At 44.3% G+C, this 15,261-nt stretch overlaps 1 protein-coding gene and 1 pseudogene across 2 annotated transcripts in view; one reads left to right on the top strand and one right to left on the bottom strand.

Moving 5' to 3' along the window:
- Positions 1-15,261, bottom strand: part of AK5 (adenylate kinase 5) — a 244,878-nt gene that overhangs the window by 58,727 nt on the left and 170,890 nt on the right. The gene's annotated exons all lie outside the window — the stretch shown is intronic.
- On the top strand, positions 6,108-7,410 carry LOC128585747 (pre-mRNA-splicing regulator WTAP-like; annotated as a pseudogene).

Raw genomic sequence — 15,261 nt, 5'->3', positions numbered from 1 at the left:
TCAAGACACATAAAAAATGACTTCCAGATATCCAGGGAGGTACTTCACTGTATATATTTGAGACAGGATCTCACTCTGTTGCTCTGGGCTAGAGTGAAGTGGCACCATCATAGCTCGCAGCAACCTCAAACTCTTGGGCTCAAGTGGTCCCCCGGCCTCAGGCTCCTGAGTAGCTGGGACTGCAGGTGCCCACCACGATGCCTGGCTTATTTTTTTATATTTTGTAGAGATCGGGTCTTACTTTCTATTTTTGTAGAGATGGGGTCTTGCTTTCTATTTTTTGTAGAGATGGGCATTTCCTCTTGTTCAGGTTGATATCAAATTCCTGGCCTCAAGAGATCTTCCTGCCTCAGCCTTCTGGAGCGCTGGGATTATAGGTGTGAGCCATCACATCTGGCCTAAATCTATATTCTTGCAACCACCATTTCTCATGCACAACAGTATCCGACTTGCATTGTGCATACGAATGTGTTTATGATGCAATATTATTCTATAAAACACGGCTCTTTTGCTTGCTTTTTCACTTATTGATAAATTCTGAAGAACTTTCTGTGTCAGTACAGAATGTTCTTAGTACAGAATTTTATGGGCTGAACATATTCTATTGTACGGATGGTACTATAGATTTATTTGTTAAACTAGTCCTTTATTGATGGACCATTGTTTGCAATCTTTGACTGTTTTGGAAAAAGTGACGTAGTGAATAAATTTGCATGAATGTCATTTCATACACCTATTTCTGTAGGCTCAATTCTGAGAGGGGTACTGCCTGGTCAAGGGGCACATGTGTTTATAATTCTGATAGACTTTTGCCAAACTGCTCCCCATAGGTTTGCACCATTTTGCCATGAGATACAAAATCATCTGAACTGACAAAGAGGAAGAGCATAGGGTGGCGCCTGTGGCTCAAAGGAGTAGGGCTCCGGCCCCATATACCGGAAGTGGTGGGTTCAAACCCAGCCCTGGCCAAAAACTGAAAAAAAAAAAAAAAAGAGGAAGACTATAAGCATAGACACAGATTTGATGTAAATGCCATTCATGACTCACAGGATAAAGCCAGGATGCAGTCTGCACTGAGATAGTGAGAAAAGCCACAGTAAAGCCACCAACACGAAAAAGAACCTTCAGGTTGCTACACCTTTTTGATGCTGTGTGTTGGGTAATATGTTAGCAATTAATGGGGAGAAATCTGGAATCCTATTCAAGGGGCACATTCAAAAGCTCAAGATGGGATTAGTGGCTTTATGGGAAAACTAGATTTTGACCACATATCTGTTTTGGTCTCTAACTCTTATTTTCTAGTTAACCCAGAGCTGCAAGTAGCAAAAAACAACTGAGATTCCACTTTATTTCCCTACGTGGACCTGCAGGCAAGAGGAACTGCCTTCGAAAGGCTGGATTCTGAAAAAAAAAGAAAAAAGGAAAAAGAAGAAACGCTGGATTCTGGTATCATTTGTAGGAAGGGCAGCTAATTGGAGAGTGTGTGTGTATGTGCGTGTGTGTGTGTGTGTGCGTGTGTGCATGTGTGTGTCCGTTTTCCTTTAGGATCAGAGCCCCTATCACCACATCAAGATGTAGTCTTGGCTGGGCACAGTTGCCTGTAATCCCAGCAAATTGGGCGGCTGAGGTGGGAGGATTAGAGCCCAGGAGTTTGACACCAGTCTGGGCAACACAGTGAGACCCCCCTTGCTACAAAAAAAAAAAAAAGATCAGCTGAGCCTGATGGTAGGCACCTGTGGTCCCAGCTACTCGGGAAGCTCAGGTGGGAGAATTGCTTGAGCCCAGGAGGTGAGGCTGCGCTGAGCTATGTCTGATGAGACCACTGCACGTCAGCCTGGGTGACAGAGAGAGACCAGAGCTTCCAGCTTCCCAGAGGAAGGCTGAGCTTTCAACTCAGCTGACACGAACCCCCGCTTCCTCCCCCATCCTCTCCTGCTATAGGAGGTGGGAATCATGTTTTCAGATAGTCCTACTGTCCTTCCTTAAAATAAACAGTTTTGGTATTTAAAAACGTTTGGGGGGGCATGAAGTTCTCCTGAGAAGGAGAAAGGAGTAGCAGGTCAGTTAGGGGGATGCCTTCCAAGTTCAGAGTAAGTTGTTTGCATTAACCAGTGTGTGTGTGTAGCCTTCATGCTATGAAAATATGGATGGCTTCAAATGGCATTATTATGTAACAATAAAATGTTACATCTAAGATTAATTATTGCTCTAACATTCACAAAGAAATGATCCCAAGGAAAAAAAAGACTCTTTTCTCTAACACTGAACACAGATAACTTCAAAATTAAAAACAAAAAAGGATTTCAAAGAGATTCCTTAAGTTTCTGAGCCAGTGTGAGGAGCAGCCTGTACCAGTTTTTTTGTTTTTAACCTCAACTAATTCTGAGCAGATAACCCACACTCTGGAAGAATCATGAGCTATGAAATGCTAGCACATGGGGATTTTCTTAGATGTCTATTGAAATTGGTCTAGTGGCTCATGTCTCTGTTTATAAAGAAGAAACAGCACGGTGGTGGGGATGGTGGTGGGACATCATAATGTCCTGGAGCTCGTGGAAGAATTCACTTCACGGAGGAGAATCTTAATAGGATAGAATAATAATTCAGGAAGAACACCCCCCAAAGGGACCAGGCTATTTATCCATCTTGTAATATGAAAATGATTAAAAAAAAAATTTTTTTTAACTTATGCCTGTTTAAAGAGAAAGCAAAACAACTCACACACAATTTTTACTGTTGGGAGACAGGGTCTCCCTTGGCCATCCAGGCTAGAGTGTAGTGGTGTCCTCATAGCTCACCGCCCCTCACATTCCCAGGTTCAAGCGACCCTCCTGCCTCAGCCTCCAAGTAGCTGGGCATATAGGCACAAATCATCACACCCGGCCACTATTTTAGTTTTTGTTAAGATGGAGTCTTGGTATGTTACTCAGGCTGGTCTCAAACTCCTGGCCTCAAGTTATCTCCTCACCTCAGCCTCCCAGAGTGCTGGGATTATAGGTGTGAGCCCCTGCGCCTGGCCAATAAACAATTTTTTAAAAAGGATTGCCAGAACTAATGTTCAGGTAGTATTTAGAGTGTTTTTAACATGTGCAGTTTCATCTCATCTCAGGAAAACACTATGAGGCGGTTTGGTAGTTCCCATTTTTCAGATGAGGAAACTGAGGCTCAGAAGGCTTAGGTGACTTGTGTGGGACTCTCTGCTTCCCGCCTGCTGCTCCAGACAGAATGAAAGACACAGAGGTGTTATCAAGTGGACGATTGGACGACCAAGCACAATCAGTGAGCAGGGTCCTCATTATAAAGACTCCCGCATCAAGCTTAGCAAAACATCTGAAAGTGGATTTTAAAGGTTTTATTGGCACGCTATGAAGTTTTGAAATCTCTTGCATCTTCAGCAGGAGAATATTGGAAGATAGAAACGTTAACTACGTTTTATCAGAAGGGAGAAGGGAAATTGGTCCTTGAAAATGTTTTGAATGTTTACAGTTCTTTCCTAAATCACTTAGAGTAATGCGCAATTTGAATAAAAAGTGTCTGGGAAGTGGGATGCAATTTAGTTACACCCAAGAATTTATCCTGCAGCAAGTACCTTCCTCATTCACTGAAGTACACACAATTAGAGAGCAGCTCGCTGTGGGAGTACTTGTGTAATTCAGCAAACAAGGACTAAAAAATACAGTGGGTGCTGGGTTGACCTTTTCCAGACATATGAAATTGTAGGTTCTCTACATAAACTGCTTTAAACAGTGGTTTACAGATCTAGTTCTCCAGGAGAAATGGTATTTTTCTTCTCTACGTATAAACTGAAATGTTGATGACTCCAATGAGAAATTTTAAAGAAAATATTTTCTCACTGTCACCCTATAAGTTCCTATTTTCTCCATCTCAGATGTGTCCAACTCACCCCTCCCCTAGAATTATGAAAGAAAACACTTTGATCTTGATCTTGTCTCCCTGCACCAAATGTGGCCCCAGGGTCAAGCAGGGCTCTCTGAGGCTGGGGGGTGTAATGCAAGGGCAGAGTTTCCATTCTGACTTTTTAAAATTTAACGTTGGCCATAATGTCACCACTGACTGGAGTCTTACCGAGGAGAGGAACTTCGCCTTTATTTCCTTGTTTTCTAATTACTTGTAAAACAGAAATAAATGGCAAAGCTTAATGCTGGGGGGCCTGACACAGCCAGACACGAACCCTTTTCTCTCTTCCTTCACTATGATGAAGACACGAAGGAGCTGATGAGCCCCCCTGAAGTATGTGCCAAAGGACCCTAAACTTCTGGGCAAGCGGTGGAATTTGCCCTCCCACTGCAGCCCCATGTAAAAGGGGTCTCTAACACCACCTTTGCACTGCCCAGGAGGGTCACCCTCCCCTTTATCAATGAACCTGACCCGAACCTCTCCCCTGCGGTCTCCCTCTCTGGGTGCCAAGCTTACACCTCTCACTTAGCTTCAACCACTGGGAATTACAGAGCATATTATGCTCTTAGCAAAATGGAAAATCAGACTAAGTATTAGAATAAGACTCATTGGATGTGTGTTCACGCACTTTTCAGGGAGAAAAAGGATGTCCCAGAGGCAGCTTCCTTTGTCCCATCACCTTTCTTTAAGCAGGAAGTAAGCCTGGGAGATGATAGGTCTGGAAGGAGAGAGCTCTGAGGGCTCTAAAGACGCTGGCAACTCCTCCCCCACCCAGCTTCCTTCCGAGTTCCTCCACCTGCAGCCTGTACCCGATGCTGCCCTGCATTTCTCAACTATCAACATGCGGGTTTCTATGAACGTTTTGAGACAGATCAAGTTCTGGTCCATTATTTCACTTCCAAGAAACACAGTCGCAGCGTCCTTTCTGATTCACCCGTGTAAGTTGCAATTTGCTCAGCTTATTGGTGTTGCTGGGGGGCCTGGTTTGTTTCTATCCATGGGTATTTTGTTTCTTGATTTGGGGGCAAAGTGAAGGCATTCCAGGTGGAGCAAACATAATACAAAACCTTCGTAATGACTCACACACCACAGATGCAACGAAAAGCTTTCCGCGGACCACTCCTGGATCTACAGTCCCGCTCTGGCCTGGACAGTCATCACTCCTCCACTCAGACGTCTGTGTTCAGTCCCCTGCGGTGCTAGAGGGTGAGGCTGAGCAGGCTGTGACTCTTAGTTAGCTTGTGGTCGTGGGATCACCAGCCAAGGAAGAGCGGAAAAATAGCATTCGGCTGGAGCTGGGCATCGGAAAGGCAGGTCAAAAGAAATGTCCTGGCCACCAGAAGCAGTCTCCAGGCCTGAGGAGATGGGTGTTAGTCAAAATTTGGAGTCTGAGAGGGGCTAGAGACAGCCCGGAGACTGCTCCTATACCATCTGCAACTTGTATAAAGTTGATGCTGTTTTTGTCCACACGAGTTAAGATAAACTTTACATGAGATAAATGAGTCATTTAATCTTCCCAGAGGGCGGCACCTGTGGCTCAGTGGGTAGGGCGCCGGTCCCATATGCCGGAGGTGGCGGGTTCAAACCCAGCCCCGGCCAAATTAAAAAAAAAAAAAAACGTTTTAAAAAAAAAAAAAAATCTTCCCAGAACTTGACCCTCTGCTCTGGCCTCTGGACCCCTGCTTATTATGTTTTCCCCGCCTGGAATGCCTTCACTTTGCCCCAAGTCTGCCTACGTTCTGCCCCCGGTCCATTTCCCCTCCTCCTGGAGCCTTTTGCCAGGCGCTGCTCCCTCACTAGACTCCCCGGAGTCACCCATGTGGCCCAGAGCATGTGTGGGTGGCAGGAACGGCAACAAGTGCAGGAAAATTTGTGGGATATGCGCCGTATGCCATGCGCAGTGCTAGCACGTCGAGGGGTGTCCAACCTTTTGGCTTCTCTGCACCACATTGGAAGAAGAGCTGTCTGGGGCCACACATTTGATATACCAACATTAACCGAAGCTAATGAGCAAAATAAAGGGTCCATGCACAATTTTCACAATATCTACCACTACAGATGAGAAAAATGTTCTCGAGACCTGCAAATACTGGGGGAGTGCTGAGGCTGTGGCGGGGCGAGCAGAGCAGCGCAGCCTCGGCCTATGTGACTGGCGGCCCCGCGCGGCCTCGGTCTGGAGAGGATTCAAGATGACCAGGGAAGAACCTCTTCCCAAAAAGGTTCGAATGAGGGAGACAGACTGCAACATTATGGCACGAGATGAGCTAATTTTAAGATGGAGACAATATCTGGGCAAGGGACTTGAAGAGAAACTTCTCTGATGAAGACAGGTACATGGCCTACAGACATATGAAAAAATGCTCATCATCCTTAATGATCAGAGAAATGCAAATCAAAACTACCTTGAGATACCATCTAACTCCAGTAAGATTAGCCCATATCACAAAATCCCAAGACCAGAGATGCTGGCGTGGATGTGGAGAAAAGGGAACACTTCTACACTGCTGGTGGGAATGCAAATTAATACATTCCTTTTGGAAAGATGTTTGGAGAACACTTAGAGATCTAAAAATAGATCTGCCATTCAATCCTATAACTCCTCTACTAGGTATATACCCAGAAGACCAAAAATCACATCATAACAAAGATATTTGTACCAGAATGTTTATTGCAGCCCAATTCATAATTGCTAAGTCATGGAAAAAGCCCAAGTGCCCATTGATCCATGAATGGATTAATAGATTATGGTATACGTACACCATGGAATATTATGCAGCCTTAAAGAAAGATGGAGACTTTACCTCTTTCATGTTTACGTGGATGGAGCTGGAACATATTCTTCTTAATAAAGTATCTCAAGAATGGAAGAAAAAGTATCCAATGTACTCAGCCCTACTATGAAACTAATTTATGGCTTTTATATGAAAGCTGTAACTCAGTTATAACCTAAGAATATGGGGAAGGGGGAGAAGGAAGGGGGGATGAGCAGAGGGAGGGTGATTGTTGGGATTACACCTGTGGTGCATCTTACAAGGTACATGTGAAACTTAGTAAATGTAGAATATAAATGTCTTAACACAATAACAAAGAAAATGCCAGGAAGGCTATGTTAACCAGTGTGGTGAAAATATGTCAAACGGTCTATAAAACCAGTGTATGGTGCCCCATGATCGCATTAATGTACACAGCTATGATTTAATAATTAAAAAAAGATGGAGACAATATGAAGCATATGTACAAGCTTTGGAGGACAAGTACACAGGTTTTAACTGCAGTGACGTTAAGTGGCTTACGGGAGTCTGAAGAAAAACTAAAGCAACAACAGCAGGGTCTGGGCTTAGGGTGACCCAGGAACAAGAGATGAAGAGGGCGCTGCTCATATCCGAGCGCTGCCCAGCTGACAGCCACATGGCAGACCCAGAGATCAACTTGTTTTTCTTAAAAATGAAAGGTGAACTGGAACAAGCCCCAAATGAACTGAGTGCCTGGTAGAGGCCTGATGCGGTGGGGACATTCCCCAAAAGTGGCTGCCTCCAAAAAATCCCCCTTCTAGAATATGTAGACATTTGAGGAATGTTTCTGTTTGAAGAAAATAGAGGAAAAAACAGAAATCTTAAGTCTGTGGCACAGACACAGTTTGTGTCTTCAGCCCATCTGCAGGAATGAAGACCAAGAGATTGTACATCATGAATTGAACATGTAAAATTACAGCAAAATGTAAAATGGAGTATTTATCACTCTTAACCTTGAGCGTAGTGACTTAGAGATACTGTATATTGGTTCTGCCAGGAAGACTGTGCACTTCATGATTGTTGTTGAAATTCTGGGTTTTGAACCCAAAGGAGGTGAATTTTGCCTTTAAAGAATTCATTTGCTAAGAAGCAACTTTTTTCGGCCGGGGCTGGGTTTGAACCCGCCACCTCCGGCATATGGGACCAGCGCCCTACTCCTTGAGCCACAGGTGCCGCCCAAGAAGCAACTTTTAATAGTCATGAGAGAAATAATAGATGTCAGTCCAAGTAATGCACATACGTGACCATTTACTTTGGGGCTCCGTATTACTTGGTTGAGCCTTACGTCAATGTGGTTTTAATCAATGGTCTTATTCTTTGAATGGCTGCAAAAACCGTAGGTAATCTTACTGAGGACTGTACAACCATGAAGGTGTGGTCTCAAACTTCAGGTGTAAACTGTTTCAAGCATTATGACGTCCACGTCACAACTAGATTGTATAAGGATATTGGCTATGATGAGACTCATTTTTTTCGGTAGCAAACTATGAAACATGCATTCCATTCTATAAGCACATGTTAAAAGAGCACTGTCTTTTGGTGTTAATGTGGGAATATGTTCCTTCATCATTTTTGAGCCTTTTGTATTGCACTCAGGATATTAAACTAAATGTGCCTTGAAAAGAATAAAGTCCTCACATACCCACATGTGGTCCAGGGTCTACGGAGATGACCTAAGTTAATTGTAGTGTTATTTAACTTTCTATGTGTAGGATCCACTTTTCCAATAATTCCCTCAAAGACAGGGCTGTGTTTTTCCTGTCTGCTCCCCAATAATTAACATAGAGATGTGCTAAGTAAAGATTTATAAGTGAGGAATAAGAAGGCAAGGCCGGGTGCAGTGGCTCACACGTGTAATCCTAGCACGGTGGGAGGCTGAATTGGGAGGATTGCTGGAGGCCACAAGTTCCAGATCAGTTTGAGCAACTTAGTGAGACTCCCACCTCTATAAAAAATAGAATTAGCCAGGTGTGGCACATGCCTGTAGCCCCACCTAGCAGGGAGACTGAGGCAGAATGATCGCTCGAGCCCAGGAGTTCAAAGCTATAGTGAGCTGTTATGATGTAATGGCAATAGAGCAAGACTCTGTCTCAAAAAGAAAAAAAAAAAAAAAAAAAGACAGTTTTTTTTTCTTTTTCCAAAATATGCTAAGAATTGTCACATAAAAGACAAAATCCGTTGATTTCTCCAAAAGAAAGAAGGGCAAAAGTAATAGAAGGAAGAAGATGTTTAAGGCTGTCCAAGCCTAGAAGGGCTGATTTGTAAGAGCACAGCCCTTGATACTCACACGGAGACAGAATGGCCACCTGGCAGTGCAGAGACTCCTGCACTTCAGAGGAGGTTAGATTAGGTGTTGTCTAAAGAAGCTTCCAGGGCTGAGATTCTACTGTCCATTCAACAATTCTACAACTATTTACTGAGTTTTGTGGTAAACAGAATAATACCCTCGCCCCCAAGGAAGTTCATGTCCTAATCCTTGGAATCTGTGAATTTATTACTTTACACGATAAAAAGGACTTTGAAAATTAAACATTTTGAATTGGGGAGATCATCCTGGATTATCCAGGTTAGCCCAATATAATCACAAGTATCTTTATAAGGAAGAGGCGGGAAGGGCAGCATCAGAGAAGGAGAGATGATGTTGGAGGCAGGGGTCAGAATGATGCCCAGATGCAGAGGCCACAAGCCAAGGAATGTGGGCAACTTCTAGAAGCTGGAAACGCAAGGAAATGGGTTTTCCTCTGGAGCTTCCAGAAGGAATGCAATCTCCCTGCCACCTTGACTTTAGCTCAGTGAAACTCATTTTGGACCCCTGACTTCCAGAACTGTAGGATAATAAATTTGTGCTCTTTTTATCCACCAAGTTTGTGGTGATTTGTTACAGCAGTAATGGAAAATACATACAAACTTCTGCTGTATGCTGGGCACTCTTCCAGGGACTGGGAGTGTAACAGTGAGCAATCAGTTTTGACTCACTGAGTATATTAGGTATTTGAGCATGTGCCAAAACAAAGGTTTGCAAATGACTTTTATCCATGGAAGCTTTTACTCAAACAGAATCTCATGTGTAAGCCTGATATGTAAAACAGATAAGAATGGAGCTACTATTGGTGAAGGGAGGATGGGAGGCTCGGAGCCCGACCAGAGACCCCCTTCTGCCTGCCTCGATATCTCTGGCAGACACTCTGAGACGTGTTGTTAGCGGCCTCTGCCATCTTTTCTTGTCGAGAGCTCGCCTCTCTCTTTGGATGCAGAAGATGCCAGATACTTGGATTCTCATCCTCCCTCCCATTGTGAGCATGGGTTTGTGACCAAATCTTGGCCAAGAAATTGTAGAAAGCACAATTTGGGGGGACTTTAGGAGAAAAATGTTTTCCTTATTAAAAAAGAGCGACACACTTGGACAGAATCAGCGTAATGCCCCCATTGTAGCTTTGCAAGTGGTTGAGCAAGAGGCCGCATCTGGAGCCACCACCACCTTGCAACCTGGAAGGGCGGCATTGCTGTGCTCTAAGGAGGGCAGGTGGGAAAGATGGAAACAGCTTGGTCTCTGTGTGACTTTGTGTCACTGCTGGAATAACTCTAGCCCCATCTACCTCTGGACTGTGGATAAGGGTGAAAACAACTTTAACTGATTATGATGATTTTAGTTACTCACAGGTGGCAGCAAGCTCACCAAATCCTACTGAATTTATTATGCAAAATCCTTGCTTGGGTGAATAATGGTGCGAGTATACAGAATTTCATTTTTTGGCCTGTATTTAAAAGGCATTTATCATTAATTTAATAAGCCAGTTATTAAGGGCTAAGAATATTTAGAATCTACAACCTAAAGTCAGCATGTTTTTAGAGCTTTCAGAGAACTCTAGTTCAATATTCTCCTAAGAATCTGGCCGCTGTACGAGGCCCGCCGGTGTTCACGCTCCTACGGAGGTGTCCATGTGCTGAGACCGGGAGTCTTCCAGCTTGCAGGGAGGATGTTTTGTTGCTGCTATTGTCACTTTTTCATTATTCATCAGGATGCCTTTGTCTTCATTATTCTCAATTTTCTTTGTTGCGAGCTGTTTACTGAGTGCCACCCTATGTGGTAATAGTTCCTTTATATTGACAATCTTTGGGGATACATTTTAAGATCTGCAGGTTCTATGGTTTATAGATGAACCTCCATATCATCTGGTCACAGAAGATACGTCTCTAACCAGCCCCAAAGGTGCCAGTGCAATAAAAGTTGGTGCCATGGCAGAGTTACGTATTTCAGGGAAAAGTTACAAACAGGTGGAGAAAATGGGCAGTGGATACAATAAAAAAAAGCGTTTCAGTGCATCCTAAATCCAGAACTAATGTTTCTGTCATCATATCATGGTTATAATAACAATCCCTGCTGCTCCTAAGTATCATCTCTGTTAATTTGCTGACCACGGCAGTCCGTGGAAGGAGGTATTGACCACCCTTACCTTATATACCTACAGCTGTGTCATGGAGGTCAAGGATGCGCCTCCGTTGTAGAGCTGCAAAGTGGGTAAGCCAGGCTTTGAATTCAGGTCTGTCTGAGTCCAAAACCTAGGCATCAACTTTCAAAAATCTTCCCTATAGCCCTGGGTAGAGTGCCCTGGTGTCATAGCTCACAGCAACCTCAAACTTCTGGGCTTGAGTGATCCTCCTGCTTCAGCCTCCCTAGTAGGTGGGACTACAGGCATCTGCCACTATACCCGGCTTTTTTTTTTTTTTTTTTTTCTATTTTTAGTAGAGACGGGGGTCTCATTCTTGCTCAGGGTGGTCTCGAACTCCCGAACTCAAGGGATCCACCCACCTCGGCCTCCTACAGTATTAGGTTTATAGGCGTGAGCCACCCCACCTGACCTAAAAATCTATCCTCTAAATGTGCCATTAAAGAGAAAATTCAAAATCCTGAAGACAAATTATGGGGATTGGGTTGTGTCTATGCTCATATATTCCAATTATAGATTGAAAACTGTATTGGAATTACCAAACACAGACTAAACTATTTGTCAAATATATTCCATTGAAAATAGTTTTTTCTATGCATATTGATCTCTAGAGACACATAAAATTTCCAGTCCTGTGCCTCCAATACATTTTGTTGTCTATTTTTCATGCATGCAGTAGCTGCTCAAAGGGTTGCTGGCAAAAGGACATACTAGTTATTGAACTCCCAGCAGGGACCACAGCAGGTGCTGTCACAGCCATCTCATTACTCATGTGCTGACACCAGGGTGGGCATTTACCAGCCTTCATTTATAAGTGAGAAAATGAGGCAGTGACTATTTTATTTTATAGGTTTACCTACCTTAAGGAGAGGGAAAAGGCACATTGGCAGTTAAAAAATTTTGATGTTTGCCTTTTCTGTGCCATTGTACAAAGCTGTCTGTGGTAGATGAATGGCATTTGACCTTGGCTTTGTGCCTTTCCCTGCATTCACGCCCTTTTCCCGTGGCCCTTTGCAGATCCCCTCTCCCAGAGAGGAATACTTCTGCTCATTCTTAAAGCTGTGCTGTTCTTGTGACTTGCTGCTCAGTCAACAGAATGAGGAAGATGTTACAGTGCCTAGTTCCAAGGCTATGCTTCAAGAATCTCCCATGCTCCCTCCTTTCTTGGGCCCCTGCCACTGTCATAAGACCTGAGCGTGAGAGGCCGTGGGGGCTACTGGCTGAGGCTCTGCCCAGACCAGGCAGGCCTGGGCTAACACAGCAGTCGACCACATCCATCGGTCAGGATTCCATCAGAGAACCAGAACCACCTGCCTATTTATGTTATGTCCATATTGGTATCTATGAGATTTATTGAAATAAAATTGGCTTACACAATTAGAGGGGGTGTTTAGGCAAGTCTGAAATTCACAGGGCAGCCTGGCGGGCTGGAAACTCTTGGTTAAGAGCTGATACTACAGGTTACATGCAAAGTTCTCTGGGAAATCTCACTTTGCTCTTTAGGTCTAACAGGGGATTAGACGGGTCCTAACCATGTTATCGACATAATCACCTTTACTTAAAGTCAGCGGATTGCAGTTGCTAATTACATCGACACCACACCTTCACAGCAACACCTAGATTAGTTCTTGATTAAATAATGAGTGTGATAGTTTAGCAAAGTTAACACATGAAACTGGCCATTGCCCTGTGAATGTGTGAAGGAGCTGAGATCAGCTGAGATCCATGGAACTGCTCGGCCAATCCTAGTTGCTTGGGAGAATAATAAACAGAGACTGTTTAAGCCACAGAGTTCTACGCAGTGATGCAGCCATGAAGCCAGAAAAGTGGGGGGACTCGGAGGGGGACTTGGAGAAGGTAAGCGGCGGCAGCACAGCTGACCTGGCCTGCTCAGTGCCCCCCCACGCCTTCCATGACTGTCTCTTTAAGTTTTGGTCATGATTATGAGGATGTTTGTCTCCAAAGACTTTGGGGGAGATAGTCACACTTAGACAACAAGTGTTGTTATGGTCTTAGAGTAAAGGTTACCTGTCTATTAACTGTTGTTACATTGTTAGCACAAAGCTTACTTTTATGTTGTTTTCTTTGATGATTCTTTTAGATAAAGTTAACATTTTCTAGGTTGGTTTCCTTGTATCTCATTATAAAAACTATTAGAATTGAAACTGAGGCAGAACAGATTTGAGAGGCCACTCTATCATTCCCCAGAATCACTGGCCTTCTGATAATGAAGCTTGCTGGACTTAGTTCTCGTCTCTGCTCTGCCTGACACTGAGAGGCGGCCAGATCCTCTTCATACAGGAAGAACAACAGTTAACAGAAAACTCACCACTTCTTATTTTGAAATGACATTTGAAAATTACTTAGTTCAAGGACTTGTACCTTTTCTATTTTGTCTCTCTCCTATAATTTTCCCCAAACAATGCAGAAACAGCTAGCTACCAGGCTGGTTAATAGCATGACCTGGCCCACTTCAGTGTCTTCCAGAAATGTGCTCCTCTTTGTCTTAAAAGTCTCAGCACAAAGCTTCAAAGCAGACAAAGAGAAACATTCTAATTACTGGCTTTTTGAAAAGTGTTTAGCAAAGAGTGTTTATAGAATGTTTAAAAAGTATGATGACATCATCTGGCCAAGCACCCATTTAACCCTGTACCAAAACACACACAGATGCAGGAGCCAAGGAGACGTGTCTGCTCTTTTCTACTTCTGAAAGCCCCTCAGATATGCTGCAGTAACAGAAAAAGAAACAACCACCAAAAGAAGAAATAAAAGAGGCCCAGGTAAGACAAGTTGCCTGAGAATTAACCTTTAAAAGCCAGAACTTTCAAAACGGGGACTGGGCCAGGCATGATGGCTCACCTCTGTAATTCTAGCACTTTGGGAGGCTGAGGTGGGTGGATTACTTGAGTTCAGGAGTTCAAGACCAGCCTGAGCAAGACTGAGACCCAGTCTCTACTAAAAATAGAAAAACCTGTTGGGTGTGGTGGCAGGCACCTGTAAATGTGAGGCACGAGGAGGCTGAGGCACGAGGATAGCTTGAGCCCAAGAGTCTAAAGTTGCTGTGAGCTGTGACGCCACAGCACTCTACCCAGGGTGACAGAGTGAGACTCTGTCTCAAAACAAACAACAATATGGAGGACTGGACCCCTGCCACCGAGACAAGGCAGTCCCTTCCCCATGGCTTGCAGCTGGAGGTCTGCCCTAAGGCCCAGCTGTCAGTACAGCTCCACAGTTGTACACTGAGCAAATATTCTTGGCCAAGAGGCTGAGTAGAGACTGAATCCACTTACCCACCTGTGTGTCCACACAGGTGTGACTGTGTATGGGGGGACTGGTCTTTTCGTAATTTGCGCAAAGGTACCACATGGGCTAGCAGTGGCTGGCCTTGAGGTGAAGTTTTATCAGTTTTTTCCATATTAAATATTGAGAATAGAAAAATACGTGCAGACGCATAGAGAGAGCATGACGGAAAGAATTTGCAAAGCACAGTTTTATGGATTTGCAAATGCCACTTCCATGGTATCAGTCAGATTCTGCAACCACCCACCTGCATCTCTCCTCCAGGGTTTGAGTAACACACACTCCATTTATGAGCCCCGAGGCTTGCTATACCAATGTGGGCTCTGGCCAGCCCGCTCAGCTCCCAGGTGGCCCAACCCCAGCTCCAGAGCCCCTGCTCTGAAAACACTCTGGAGCAGCCATGGCTGTACTCTCCTCTGCTGACTCACGATAGGCGCATCACCATCCCTATTCCACACATGTGACGATGCCCCGGGAGGGCTGGATGAGGTCTGGAGAGAAAGCGGCAACATCAGGCAAGGCCTGCTCACAGGTTACGAAACCCTTCTGCTGTGGGAGAGGCGGACTGGTCTTCTCGACACCCCTAGGAGTTCAGAGCGCTCTCTTCCCTCTGAAATTGCAGATTCAAAGCTTTTAAGAATGGTGGGAATATTCTACAGGTTGGAATCAATCTTTCTCATGAATGCCTCTCCATATGAACTAAGATTAGAGAAGTGAAACCCCAAGGAAAGGTAAAGAGGGAGAAGATTTTGCCATGGATTTGACACACGTAGACAAGAAGATCGGGCATGGAATTGCCATGT

The sequence above is a fragment of the Nycticebus coucang genome, chromosome 5 (genome assembly GCF_027406575.1).
Source record: "Nycticebus coucang isolate mNycCou1 chromosome 5, mNycCou1.pri, whole genome shotgun sequence".
Lineage (NCBI taxonomy): Eukaryota > Metazoa > Chordata > Mammalia > Primates > Lorisidae > Nycticebus > Nycticebus coucang.
Note: the sequence above shows the minus strand (reverse complement) of the source record. Positions and strands in the feature narration are given on the sequence as shown.